Consider the following 15653-nt stretch of genomic DNA (forward strand, 5'->3'; position numbering starts at 1 on the left):
TAAGAGAAGCTCTAACAGACATGAGCAACTTGATTTCCTCCAACTCTATAATAGTCGGAGATTTTAACACTCCTTTGGAAGTGATGGATCGATCCTCCAACACAAAGCTGAGTAAAGAAATTCTAGATTTAAATCTAACCATCCAGCATTTAGATTTAGCTGACATCTACAGAACATTTCATCCCAACAAAACTGAATACACATACTTCTCAGCAGCCCACGGAACTTACTCCAAAATCGATCACATCTTAGGTCACAAGTCTAACCTCAGCAATTTTAAAGGAAAAGAAATTATTCCATGCATCTTCTCGGACCATCATGGAATAAGACTTGAGATGAGTAACAACAGGAATCTGCATACACATACAAAAACATGGAAGTTAAATAACCTTATGCTGAATGATAGCTGGGTCAGAGATGAGATCAAGAAGGAAATTGCCAAATTTCCGGAACAAAACGACAATGAAGACACGAACTATCAGAACCTCTGGGACACAGCAAAGGCAGTTCTATGAGGGAAATTTATAGCACTGCAAGCCTTCCTCAGGAGAATGGAAAAAGAGGAAGTAAGCAACTTAATGGGACATCTCAAGAGACTGGAAATGGAAGAACAATCCAACCCCAAATCCAGTAAAAGAAAAGAAATAACCAAAATCAGAGCAGAACTAAATGAAATTGAAAACAAAAGAATAATACAACAGATCAATAAATCAAAAAGCTGGTTTTTTGAAAAGGTCAACAAAATAGATAAACCTTTGGCCAACCTAATCAGGAAAAAAAGAGTAAAATCTCTAATCTCATCAATCAGAAATAACAAAGATGAAATAACAACAGACTCCTCAGAAATCCAAAAAATCCTTAATGAATATTACAAGAAACTATACTCTCAGAAATACGAAAATTTGAAGGAAATCGACCGTTACTTGGAAACACGTCACCTTCCAAGATTTAATCAAAAACAAGTGGAAATGTTGAACAGGCCCATATCAAGTTCAGAAATATCATCAACCATACAAAATCTCCCCAAAAAGAAAAGCCCGGGACCAGATGGTTTCACGTCAGAATTCTACCAAACCTTTAAAGAGGAATTAGTACCTATACTACTCAACCTGTTCGAAAAGGTAGAAAAAGAAGGAAGACTACCCAACAGATTCTATGAAGCAAATATCACCCTGATCCCCAAACCAGGAAAAGACCCAACAAGAAAAGAAAATTATAGACCAATATCACTAATGAATATAGATGCAAAAATATTCAACAAGATTCTAACAAACAGAATCCAGCAACATATCAAACAAATCATACATCATGACCAAGTCGGTTTTATCCCAGGGTCTCAAGGCTGGTTCAATATACATAAATCTTTAAAGGTAATCCAGCACATAAACAAATTAAAAAACAAAGACCATATGATTCTCTCAATCGATGCAGAAAAAGCTTTTGATAACATCCAACATCCATTCATGATTAGAACACTAAAGAAAATTGGTATAGAAGGGACATTTCTTAAACTGATAGAGGCCATCTACAGCAAACCCACAGCCAATATCATATTGAATGGAGTTAAATTGGAATCATTTCCACTTAGATCTGGAACCAGACAAGGCTGCCCATTGTCTCCATTGCTCTTTAACATTGTAATGGAAGTTTTAGCCACCGCAATTAGGGAAGAAAAGGCGATCAAGGGTATCCACATAGGGTCAGAAGAGATCAAACTTTCACTCTTCGCAGATGATATGATTGTATATCTGGAAAATATTAGGGACTCTACTACAAAACTCTAGAAGTGATTAAGGAATACAGCAGTGTCTCAGGTTACAAAATCAACATTCATAAATCGGTAGCCTTTATATATACCAACAATAGTCAAGTTGAAAAAACAATTAAGGACTCTATCCCATTCACAGTTGTGCCAAAGAAGATGAAATACTTGGGAGTTTATCTAAGAAAGGACGTGAAAGATCTATATAAGGAGAACTCTGAAAGTCTAAGAAAAGAGATAGCTGAGAATGTTAACAAATGGAAAAATATACCATGCTCATGGTTGGGAAGAATCAACATTGTTAAAATGTCCATACTACCCAAAGCAATATATAATTTCAACGCAATCCCCATTGAAGCTCCACTGTCATACTTTAAAGATCTTGAAAAAAATAATTCTTCGTTTTATATGGAATCAGAAAAAACCTCGAATAGCCAAGACATTACTCAAAAATAAAAACAAAGCAGGAGGAATCACGCTACCAGACCTCAGACTATACTACAAATCGATAGTGATCAAAACAGCATGCTACTGGCACAAAAACAGAGAAGTAGATGTCTAAAACAGAATAGAGAACAAAGAGATGAATCCACCTACTTACCGGTATTTAATCCTTGACAAGCCAATTAAAAACATTCAGTGGGGAAAAGATTCCCTATTTAACAAATGGTGCTGGGTGAACTGGCTGGCAACCTGTAGAAGACTGAAACTGGACCCACACCTCTCACCATTAACCAAGATAGACTCTCACTGGATTAAAGATTTAAACCTAAGACATGAAATTATAAAAATACTAGAAGAGAGTGTAGGGAAAACCCTTGAAGAAATTGGGTTGGGCGAGTTTTTTATGAGAAAGACCCCCCGGGCAATTGAAGCTGCTTCAAAAATACACTATTGGGACTTGATCAAACTAAAAAGCTTCTGCACAGCCAAGAACACAGTAAGTAAAGCAAGCAAACAGCCTTCAGAATGGGAGAAGATATTTGCAGGTTATGTCTCCGACAAGGGTTTAGTAACCAGAATCCACAGAGAACTCAAACGCATTAGCAAGAAAAGAACAAGGGATCCCATCGCAGGCTGGGCAAGGGACTTGAAGAGAAACTTCTCTGAAGAAGAAAGGCGCATGGCCTTCAGACATATGAAAAAATGCTCATCATCTTTAATCATCAGAGAAATGCAAATCAAAACTACTTTGAGATGTCATCTAACTTCAGTGAGACTAGCCTATATCACAAAATCCCAAGACCAGAGATGTTGGCGTGGATGTGGAGAAAAGGGAACACTTTTGCACTGCTGGTGGGAATGCAAATTAATACATTCCTTTTGGAAAGAGATATGGAGAACACTTAAAGATCTAAAAATAGATCTGCCATTCAATCCTGTAATCCCCCTACTGGCCATATACCCAGAAGACCAAAAATCACACCATAACAAAGATATTTGTATCAGAATATTTATTGCAGCCCTATTCATAATTGCTAAGTCATGGAAAAAGCCCAAGTGCCCATCGATCCACGAATGGATCAATAAATTGTGGTATATGTACCCCATGGAATATTATGCAGCCTTAAAAAAGATGGAGACTTTACCTCTTTCATGTTTACATGGATGGAGCTGGAACATATTCTTCTTAGTAAAGTGTCTCAAGAATGGAAGAAAAAGTACCCAATGTACTCACCCTTATTATGAAACTAATGTAGGACCTTCACATGAAAGCTATATCCCAGTTATAACCTAAGAATAGGGAGAAAGGGGAAAGGGAGGGGAGGGAGGGGGGAGGGAGGCAGAAGAAGGGGGACTAATGGGATTACACCTGCGGTGCATCTTACAAGGGTATATGTGAATCCTAGTAAATGTGGAATGTAATGGTCTTGGCAAAATAACTAAGAAAATGCTACAAAAGCTATGTTAACTAATGTGATGATAATGTGTCAAACGATATATGAACCAAGTGTATGGTGCCCCATGATCATACTAATGTACACAGCTATGGTTTAATTAAAAAAAATAAATAAAGAAAATAAAAAAAAAGAATAATGTCTTCCACTTCCATCCAGGTTAATATGAAGGATGTAAAGTCTCCATTTTTTTTAATAGCTAAATAGTACTCCATGGTATACATATACCACAGCTTGTTAATCCATTCCTGGGTTGGTGGGCATTTATAATAATAATAAAAGAGAGAAGTAGATATTGTAATATTTTATATTATTTTTATTATAAACTACTCAGTGAGCACCAAATATTTATTGTTTTACCTACAGAGAAAGTGAAAAGAATGAGGTGTTAATCATTCATGCAGAATGAATTCATAAAGTCATTCTCATTGTAATATATTTCCATTAAAATGAAAAGGTCTATTAATTTCGTTGAGCCTTCTTCTAGGTATTAGGTTTAGAAAGTAGAATGAACTACTTGGCATTGAAATTAATAGCATGTAGTACATCTAGGATTAACAATATGAAAATTTGTTGAAATTTTTATTTTTCCTTTTCTTATCTCCTATTATCTCATTTTTACATTGAGATGCTATATTAGAATAAAAATTTCATGCTTTCCAATTTGCATTTTTCCTCCTAAGTTTGTGATAAATTCAATTTTCTCTATTAGAACAATCGGAGCACTAAGTATAGTTAATAAAATAATAAATATGTAGAATATAAATTACATTTAATTTTTTTAATTTAATTTTTTTTAATTTTAGATTTAAAGGGTACAATTAGGTTACATTATTTGCATTTGTTAGGTAAAGTCCAGGTTGTAGTTGTGCCCCTCCTCCAGGGCATAATATACGCTTACATTGTGCCTGTTACGCGAGAGCACACCAATCTCCCTCCATACTCCCCCCACCATCCCTTTCCTCCCCCTCACTTGAGTTTAATTGTGTTTTTCTCTCATGTGCTCGTGTATTTGTTCATCTACGGATTTCATATCAGTATTAAGTACATTTGGATACTTGCTTTTCCATTCTTGTGATACTTTATTAGGGAGAATGTTCTCTGACTCTATCCAGAATAATTTCCATTTTAAATTAATATTATATATATAATATGCCTTTAATGCTAATAACATTATGCTAAATTCAACTTAATTTTTCTTAATCATAAAATACTTTGAGGTATATAATTATTATTAATATCAAGGTCATTATAATTAATATTTTATGCATTAAAATACCAATTACAGCTTGATTAACTGAAATAAAGATGAGGAAAAGTCCATTTAGAAGCTAAAATCCAAATTATAATCACATTGATTACAATATTGTACAGTGATTTAAATGTAAGTTTATCATACTATTACTCAATATTTAAGAATACATTTATTATGTAACAGAAAAAAAAAAGAACCTGGAAATATCCAGGTCGACCTTTGATTTACTCAGAAATTCCTATGGAGTGAGAAAAGGTTGTATGTTGGAGGTAGGAAACATTTAATTGATGTTGGAATGAGTTTTTATAAATATCCACTGATGTAGCAAAATAATAACATAAAAAAATCTAAACCAGTGGGGTGGATAGAATGGAGAAAATGGGGAAGCCCAGTGGCAATGGGGAGTCGGCCTGTGGCTGGAAACTCACGGCTCCTCTTATCCCCTCTGACCAGCCCATCTGAAGTGTTAGCCTCTTAAGAGGCAGCTATGTTGAGTTGCCATCCAAGTCTTTGACCCCAGAATCGGAATTGCTGGCCATATTTGCCACCAAGAACAGCAGTGGCATCATCCTGGCTGCCCTTGGCAGGGACGTGGAGCTTCAGGGTCCTGGGCAGGCCCACGTGGTGAGTAGTTCCCCTGCCGCCCGGCTGCATGCTCCTAAACTTTTGGTGTGTTCCTGGTTGTTCATGAGTATGTATTTTTAATAAGTAAAAGTTACATCGCTGAGTGCCGTTCCCTTATGAATCAGTGATGTCCTGTGCTGTGCAATCCATCCTTCTTGTCCAGTGACTTAGGAAAAGACACTTGCCATCCACCTATAATTTTTGTGAAAACACGTTCGGCAAGCACACACTGAGTTGTCCTCCATGCGTCATGGTCCTTAGTTTTCATTCTAAGGTGAAACAGCAGTCCTTCAGTGCTGTTCAGATCTTCAGTCTACTGCTCTAAGGCAGGGTTTTCTTCATCTGCTATAGTAGTGATTTTCAACCAGAGTACTGTGAAAAATTTTAAAGATAATGAATTAAATTATTTCCCAAAGAAGTTTAAAACACAGTGAGTATATTCTCTTTCTTTACTTTTCTTTTGATCAACATAATTTCAGTATGCCGTGGAAGTTTAACTATAGGTTCAAGTATGACATGAGATAAAAAAAGGTTGAAACACATTGCTTGAACAATTTGAAAGGATCGAAAGAGCAGCAAGGGGCGGCACCTGTGGCTCCATGGGTAGAGTGCCGGCCCCATATACGAGGGTGGCGGGTTTGAACCCAACTCCGGCCAAACTGCAACAAAAAAATAACTGGGCTTTTGATGGGTGCCTGTACTTCCAGCTACCCGGGAGGCTGAGGCAAGAGAATCACCTATGCCCAGGAGTTGGAGGTTGCTGTGAGCTGTGACACCATGGTGCTCTAGTGAGGGCAATAAAGTGAGACTCTTTCTCTAAAAAAAAAAAAAAAGAGCAGCAAGAGAGTCATAGCCTGTGATGAGCACATTGAGCAAGCGCCAGGAGAGGAGCGAGGACAGGGTTTCATGTTCATGTTGCCATATTTCTATTCCATTTTAGGAGCGTAGGTGATACTTACCTTACCCTCTGCTCAAACTTGCACCTGTCACATGATTTGGAGAAACTTAGAGATTGCTAGTGTATTGTGTTAACGAAGTGGAGCCTGTCTTAACCGCAGTGTACTGGGGACCTTCTTTACTGTACAGACACTTTACAGACATTGCTGCATAAGGATTATAGCCACCTGCAAGGCAGATGCTGATGCTTACATTTTGTTGAGGAAGAAATGGATTCAGAGAGCCCAGTTTATGTGCCCAAGGTCACACAGCTGTTGTGACATCTGTTTATAGACGCCAAGCATGTCACAAGCCACTTGGCGAAGAAGGGCTGATAAGGACTAACATTGGTTTGGGACTCCATTGATCATTTCATTTTAAAATATTTTTTCAGTTCTTCTTTAAAAAGTTGAACTGAAAAACTTTTTTTTTTGTTTTGAGACAGTTTCAGCTGTCACCCTGGGTAGAGTGCTGTGGCATCACAGCTCACAGCAACCTTGAACTTGGGCTCAAGTGATCCTCGTGCCTCAGTTTTTCTATTTTAGTAGAGACGGGGTCTCGCCTTTTGCTCAGGCTTGTCTCGAACTCATGAGCTCAAGCAATCCCCCCACCTCAGCCTCCTAGAGTGCTAGGATTACAGGCATGAGCCACCACAACCAGCCTGAAATTTATATAAAATTAATCATTGTAGAGTAAATAAGTCAGTAGCATTTAGCACACCCACGGTGCCACAAGGCCACCTTCTCTGTTTATTTCTAAACATTTTCATCACCCAAAATAGCAGTCTGGGACCATTAAGCAGTCACTCCCTGTGCCCCTCTCTCCCCACCCCTGCGTTTTGTCTCTAAGGATGAATTTGCCTATTCTGGATGTTCCATATGAATAGAGTCACACCACGTGTGATCGTGTCGTTCACCTAGCCCGTCTTTGAGTATGCCCACACTGTCATATGTAAGGTCTTAATTCTTCATTCTTTTTTTTTTGGCTGGGGCTGGGTCTGAACCCGCCACCTCCAGCATATGGGGCCAGCACCCTACTCCTTTGAGCCACAGGCGCCACCCAGATCTTCGTTCCTTTTTCTGGCTGACTAGTATCCCACTGTGTGAACCTCTCACAGTTTATCATTTGCTTCCTTGATACATGGGATTATTTCTGCTTTTTGACTATTATGACTAATGCTGCCAGGAAGTGTTTGAGGCCCTGTTTTCAAGTCTTCTGAGTGCATACCTAGGAGAAGAGCTGTTCGTCATATGGTAATTGTATATTTGACTTTTGGAAGACCTGCCAGACTGTTTCTGAGCCAGCAAAAACAGAGTAGTATCGTCCAGTAGTAACAAGGGTATTGTGAAACACCCCCATTCCAGTTCTTCTGGTGGCATTATGAATTGTTATACCTATTTTCAATATGGCAAAATGATTTTAAGAGCTTTATACATTGTCAAACTTTAGTTCCACTTTTAGAAATGTTAGAAACAATTTCATGGGCAAAAAAATTCAAATATTCATGTGGATGATAATAAACAATTATTAAATTGAAACTACTTTAAATGTTATTGATTAAAGTGACAAATTTATAATCTGTCTACTTATTGTACATAATGTAGCAATAAAGAATCCCTGTGATGGCAATGCAGACATGGAAACATGTGGTGGTATGTGTAGTGGTAACAGCATAAGGCAGAATATAAATTACATGAAGGGATTAGAAAGTAACACGATAAATTTAAAATAGTTGTGTTCAATGATGAGAGTCTTAAGGAATTGCTTGATTGATGTTAATATTCCCATGTTACCTTGGTAAGATGGAAATTTTTTAAATCCTATACTAACGAGCTTTTTTCTGGCTAATTCTCTGCACACTCCTGCCCCCAGCCCTTCTCCATTCTGCTGATTCAGGGCCATGTTGAGGTTCACATCAGTCTTGGGGACTGGTCCAGCCTGAGGAAAGCCCTCCTACACTCTCCCACAGGCACCTACAGCGATGGACAGCCGCATTCCATCTCCTTGTAGGAATCGGAGGTACTGTCCCCACAGCAAGGCGTGTGTCATGAGGGGGTGGGGACCTCACCAGGGCTTCCAGCAGAAACATTGTCCTGGCACCCTGTGCAGTTAAATGACTGGCATGATTAGCATTCCAAATAGTTGTAGAAGCCAAACCTTGCCAGACAGCTCCTTATGAGATGTTTGTGCTATTTCTATAATTGAACAACTTTATCCTTGCCCTTTTTTGAAACTCAATATAAATTATATTGGATTAATTCTGTGGCAAAGAGCATTGTGGTATCAATAAATAGTATTATATCAATAGTAAATAGTACAGTAGTAAGTAGGTTATGTCAACATTCCTGTATATTTCCCTCCAGAACTCTAGAGCAAACATTTTAAAAGTATACTGGACATTTTCATCATAGGTGAAGAGGTAAAATTATACTGTTCTCAAAAAAGCAGTCAAATTCAATGATTTTTGTTAACATTGCACTCATTACTAAAGAATTTTCAGTTGTAAGTTTTAATCTTTAAGATTCACCTTTTGTTCTGACATGTCATATTAAAATTTGTCTTCCAGGAACTTTTATTATTCAGTAAGAACTTTGCTGGGATTGTGTGTTAAAATGGGCCATTGATTTATTATAGTTAAAGATTTTCGTTTATTTTCTCCTTTGATCTTTTAGAATTATCACTGTTAAATTGGCTGAGACCAATCCTGTGGAAATGAACTTGGGTCCATTAGCAGAAAGCAGGACTATAAATGTGTCCAACCTGTACATAGGGGGCATTCCTGAGGGTGAGGGGACCTTGGTGCTCAGAATGAGAAGCTCGTTCATTCCATGGCTGCATCAGAAATCTGATCTTTAACCTGGAGTAAGTGAAACTGTGCTCTCTGCATGTTTTTGCATTTTCTGACCTTCAACAGTGAGTGCTAACGCTAACCTGCAGTCTAATTTTGTTGTTTGAGATTGCCTAAAATTTTAAAAGTTCCTGAAGAACATACGAACCCCGTTTGTCTATCATAGAAATCCCCACAAATGGACTTTATTGGATTCAAATGATTGACAGGTACAGTCACCTTACTTTCAAATAAAAGATGGAATCTTAGCTCCACACACAATTATCCATAAATAGCTGGGGTTAAATATATTTTTGATAAGCACTTAAAAGAAGATAGATTTTGTAATACAAATTTCTGAATTGTTTTTACAATTAGGCTACTAGCAGCTTCAGATTATTAATGGTTCCCCTGAAAGCAATTACTGTATAATTAAGAACTGGAAGCCTCCATCCCATGTGTGGTGGGCTTGTGATGATTCATTCCTCCTTGCTGACCCTCTGCCCACGGTCAGCGTGCTGAGCAGACCCAACACATGCTCTGCCCTGCAGGGCCATTGTCTGCTTGGGGGAAACTGGATGTGAGCTGATGAGATTGGGATCTCTCCCGCCGGACCACTGACTTGCCACTCGATCTTTAGCAAGGACTTGGATCTTTCAAGATCACAGCATCTTTCCCCATGAAATTACCTCTTACGGGTCCCTGAACCGGGCAAGAATACAAATGTATTCATGGATTTCAACATGATTACAATGTTGGAGCCTTGGTTTAGCTATTTCTATAGACTTATATTTAGTCACCTGTTGTCTATTTATTCTTTCCCTCACTGGAGAGTCATCTTCATGCTCCTTAAAGCTGTGAGGCTGTGGACTCCACATCTCTTGTGGTTCCCAGGCATGTCCAGGAAAGTGCCACAGGGTCACATGCAGGTGCAGGACTTGGTGCTGGAGCTGCGTAGTGAAGGGGCGTGTGACGAGGGAAGCCCACAACCTCCCTTGAGGGGACATCAGTGTTCAGCTGAGGTCACTATGCAGACAGGTAGAAACCAGAGCATGAACGTGGCCATAGGGCAGCCCAGTGAAGGCTGCAGGAAGTGTGTCAGCTCCGGAGCGGCTCTCGCAGGGCGCACAGGAAGGGCCTGGGGTAGCGTTTCAAGAAGCATCAAACAAGAAAGTACCGGGTGTCCCAAAAGTCACCATGCATAGGAAAAATGGAAAATCATAGCTAAATATACCTTTGTTTAGAAAATGTTCATTACAAAATTTTACAAAAAGGTGGCCAACATGTAGAGAATATTTTGTAAATATTTTGTAAAATTGTGTAATGAACATTTTATGAATAAAGATGCATTCAGCTATAATTTCCTTTTTTTTATGTTTGATGACTTTTGGGACATCCCTGTGTATAACATGATCTATCCAGACTCTCAGGCATGCTGAAGGATGGTCACTCTGATCACTCCAAGAGAAACAGATTCATTGTTTCTTATGGATTTTAATTGTACACTAATTACATGACACAGTTTCTGGTTTGTGATATCCTAATTTTGAAACTCTCCCTTGTTTGTGCCTAGACTTTTGGATTTCACCAGTGCAGTTAGCTCTGAACAAGCGGACTTGGACACCTGCTTGCTTGCATAAAGGCCTAAGCTGGCTTTTCTTGGCGAGGACGGGGAGCACATACACCAGGGCTGGTGAGTTCGAATCCAGCCCGGGCCTGCCAAACAACAATGACAGCTACAACAACAAAATAGCCAGGTGTTGTGGTGGGCGCCTGTAGTTCCAGCTACTTGGGAGGCTGAGGCAAGTGAATCACTAAAGTCCAAGAGTTTGAGGTTGCTGTGAGATATGACGCCACAGCACTCTACCCAGGGCGACAGCTTGAGACTCTACCTCAAAAAAAAAAAAGAATGCAATGACAACTTGACCAGTTTGGCACAAATGCCTTAATTATCATCCTGTCACTAAGGCAGCAGCACTTTTAAGCACCACTGGTTTTACAATGAATAGTACAAGTGTCAATATGGTGACATGGGCAAACAGCATAGGGAGTACTACCCAGCATTAAAGTAGTTTTAACCTTGCAGGCCACTGAAAATCACGTCTAGGGCTTCCCTTACCTGTCCACAGATACCGCTGACTTATGTGCTTCCTATATATCAGACCTTGTGACTTCTGACTCCACTTAAAACTTAAATTTGGTATTCACATTAGCGTTTTACTTCTTTATAAAACTATGTTTTTCTCTCTGAAACTTTGAAGTCAGAAAAATTTCTTTCCCAATGATCTGGGTGTTGCTGAGTTTGATGTGTTGTTCTTCTGGTCAAAATAATGCTTGAGTCCTAACACCTCATAGAATTGTTCTTTTATTAATTTATGCATCTTCCAACTCTCAGTTTTACAAACAGAATGTTAGCCTTATTCAAAGTGGGTTTTATCCCTCTTTTAATTCCCACAAAATGGGGAGAGTCTCATCTCCCAGGCACGCAGGGTGGCAGAGCTCTCCTGTATCTCTGGTCCCTTGAAAGCAGATGTGGCTTAAAACAGTTTGGTGGAAACACTTCAGACATTTATTAATAAGTATAAATAAATGTTCTCTGAGCTTAAGAGAAACGTTATTACCTCAGAATGAAAAATTTCTCTTAAATTTCTAAAGAGAACGATTTCTAAACGGCCAAGGACACACTGCTTCTCAGGATCACACAGATGAATTCTCCAAGGAATTGAATAAAAAGATTTCAGCATTCCCATTTTTCAGTCTCAAGTGCATTAACAACAGTTCCTTAATTGTAAAATGGAAGTCCCACAAAACCGTATTTTACTAAAAAGACAGACTTAATTTCAGAAAATACATAAACAAAAACCATTTCTTACACACTCCATGAATGCTCTTGACAGTGCTAAAACCACCCCATGGTGCAAATGGACAGGTAACTCATTTGTGCAGTTAAGAATATATAGAGGACCCATGATTGCATGTACACAGCTATGAAAAAATATATATATTTTAAACTCATAATAATAAAAAGTGACTATTATATTGAAAAAAGAAGAAGAATATATAAAGGAAACACAGGATTCTTGAGACAAGTCAGGAGCTTACACAAGATTTACACAGAACAACAGGCGGGAGGCAGTAGCGTGCCTGTTGGTTTGGGAATTTTAAAATGATCTAGTTAGGGATCTGAGCTAAAGAAGGGACCAGAAGGATCTCAGGCTTGAAGAGAACATCAACCCAGATGAAAGAGCCAGTTTTGTAATGAAATTTGTGACTTCATAGCCAAAAGAGCACAGATCTCATCATCGCTTTGGTTTTCAGGTTTTTGATCAACTAATGATTAATTTTCCTACAGTACTAACAGTCCTAGAGTTTTTCAGGTGGCAGAATTTAGTTTAATAGGTTCAGAAAATAATTTGATCTTATATTTTACAGAGTTATTAAGTATAGGAAGGATTAACTGAAATATTGAGTTAAACTTTCTTGTAATTTAGAGGGAAGTTGTCTATGGTGATCATGATTTAAGGTATTGAAAAAATTCTTACAAATGGCAAGGTGGTCTTCTTTGGGATACAGAGAAGAAAGTAAGTTGAATGTTTAAAGGCATCTCTCTCTTTGCCTCTTCCACCATAGGATGTGGGGATCTCCTGAGGAGATTATCTTTCTTTTTTTTAAAAGTTTCTCCCAGGGGCGGCGCCTGTGGCTCAGTGAGTGGGGCGCCGGCCCCATATGCCGAGGGTGGCAGATTCAAGCCCAGCCCCGGCCAAACTGCAACAAAAAAATAGCCGGGCGTTGTGGCAGACGCCTGTAGTCCCAGCTGCTCGGGAGGCTGAGGCAAGAGAATTGCGTAAGCTCAAGAGTTAGAGGTTGCTGTGAGCTGTGTGATGCCAGGGCACTCTACCTGAGGGCGGTATGTGAGACTCTGTCTCTACAAAAAAAAAAAAAAAAAAGTTTCTCCCAGACTAAACTGTAATCTGATGACCTAGAATTACAAATAAGACATGCCCATTCAAAAGAGTAACTCTTTTTTGGAACTTGTCACAATCTGGGCAAAGCATAAATAGTCTTACAAAGTTCTTAGAATGCAGATAACATGTCTAGCACCTTAAGAAAAAAATTAAACATCTAAAATAGTAAATCACCTGTAGTGTTTTATCTAATTTACAGAATTGTATGACGTGCCTGAGTAAGAGATAAGAAAACAAAGCCCCCCAAGGCTCTCTGTATAACCAGGGAAACAGCACACACATGTATATGTAGAAACCCTGAGTTGCCAAAGCAGGACAGGCAAAGTTGCAGATTTATGCCAAAAATTCCAAAGTGGGGGAAAAAATTAACTCCTAGATATCTCTAGGCCTTCTAGCTCCCTGCTGCATGGTTTTTTGCTCTTCAAAGTGAACACACTTCTGCAGAGATGCAGTGGCTTCTGCCTCGGGGTGAAGACGGCCCACAAGGTCATAATCCTTGTCTTCCAATCCTCCGTCCTTGTGTTTGGTCAACCAGCCTCTGAAGACATTCTGACTCAATGAATGGAAAGATGGCTTTGGGGCTCAATATGTACAATTTTCCTCGTTCTATTCTTTTGAGAAATGTCAACATAGAGAAGGCAACTAGAAAGGAGCTGCAAAGCAACAAGTCTGAGTAACTACCTACAGTACAGGTGGGCCTGGTGCTGGACAAGGAGACGCAGATGCCCCGATCTGTCCTGGACAGGCAGACGCAGACGCCCCATTCTGTCCTGGCACACAGGTATGATGGCAAAGCATGGCCTTCTCAGGGCCAGAGAACACAACTGGCCTTCACCCAGGCTTTCTCCCAGCTGCTGCTCTCCCTTACAACACTGAAAGAAATAGCTATCGCAGTTTTTGTCCTTAAAGGAACATATTAGAGGTCATCATGAAGACAGGCATACAAAGTCCCCAGGGTACCGACTGCTAAAAGTGAGATATGTACTCTGTGACCTAATCACATCCAACTAATAATAATGTGGAAACAGAGCTGTTCTTGTTTGAGACTTCAGTGGGCAGGATCTTCGAGAAGCTCTATCAAAAGAGTAAGAACTATGCCTGTCCCTGCAACATGGGGGACCCACACTAAAGCATTACATTGACACCTATTATTTTATTCTTTTGGCATCCTGATTATCAAGAGTAAAAACATAAAAAGCACTCTCCAATTTTCCATTGATGTACTCTAATTTGATATCTTGGTGAATAACGGCCTTCAAAGGAATTTCCATGCTGAATCAGCTAATGAGTTAATGGAGCTTTCTTTTATAACAAATGGTAGTTCAAAGTACCTGTAAGTGTGGCCGTGACACCTCAAGGGTAGGTTCATCTTCTTCTGGATCAAATTCGTTGCTGTCACTAGGAGGGAGAGTTCTGAATATATTGCAAGATACCTAAAAATAAACAAGCAGCAGAGTTAGCTGGAAGCATCTTCTGGACAGCTTTACATAAGGTCCTGAGGAGCCAGCTAATGGGAACACAGGTAATGGCATGAGGGGCACCCTCAACTGGAATAAGGGCCCCTCGCTCCAGGCTTTGCCACCAGGATCACCTGGAGGCCAGGTGGGAAGGGAGCAAAGCAGCCCCTCCTGCTGTCTTGAATGCTGCATGTCTTGTCTCTATTTGGCCCTTTCCACCTTAAGTCCTCATGATTCTCTACCTTCCATCAAAGCCTGCTCTTGCTTGCTTACCTGTCAAGCCTGCTTATAATTAGCCAATTTCCACTAAGATAAAAGTAACTGCAAGGGGCTTCATGTCCTTCCCTTCTCAGGCTTATTCACAATTTGCAAATTTATGGTTGAACTAATGGTGAAATTTTAGATATTCACAAAAATGAATCAGGAGAGATATTTTAGAACCTTTCTATTACCCTTAAAAATATTCCTGATCTGTCCTCAATAAGTTCATTTACAAAATGGCAGGCCACGATGCCCAGGGTAAGATTATGTTTGTGATATAAACCTCTATAGGCCAGGGCTCTAGGCATTCCGTTACCGTAGGCATCAAATTACATGCCACAACAGCCATGACTGGTAACTCTTCTAACTATGTGATAGAGAGATGAGGATTCATTACATTATCTACTATTTCTGTCTACTTATGACAAGATTTCTATAATAAAATGCTTATTTTTAAAATGTTGTTAGGCCAGGCGTGGTAGCTCATGCCTATAATCCTAGCACTTGGGAGGCCGAGGCAGGTGGATTGCCTGAGCTCACAGGTTCGAGACCAGACTGAGCCAGAGTGAGACCTCATCTCTAAAAATAGCTGGGTGTTAGCCGGGTGTTGCGGCCGGCGCCTGTAGTCCCAGCTACTCGGAGGCTGAGGCAGGAGAATCGCCTAAGCC

General features: G+C 39.5%; 1 pseudogene; it reads left to right on the forward strand.

Moving 5' to 3' along the window:
* The window catches only part of LOC128570250 (laminin subunit alpha-1-like), a 31452-nt pseudogene extending 17265 nt beyond the window's left edge, over nt 1–14187 (forward strand).
* The last annotated feature ends 1466 nt before the right edge of the window (nt 14188–15653 follow it).

The sequence above is a fragment of the Nycticebus coucang genome, chromosome 18, assembly GCF_027406575.1.
Source record: "Nycticebus coucang isolate mNycCou1 chromosome 18, mNycCou1.pri, whole genome shotgun sequence".
NCBI lineage: Eukaryota > Metazoa > Chordata > Mammalia > Primates > Lorisidae > Nycticebus > Nycticebus coucang.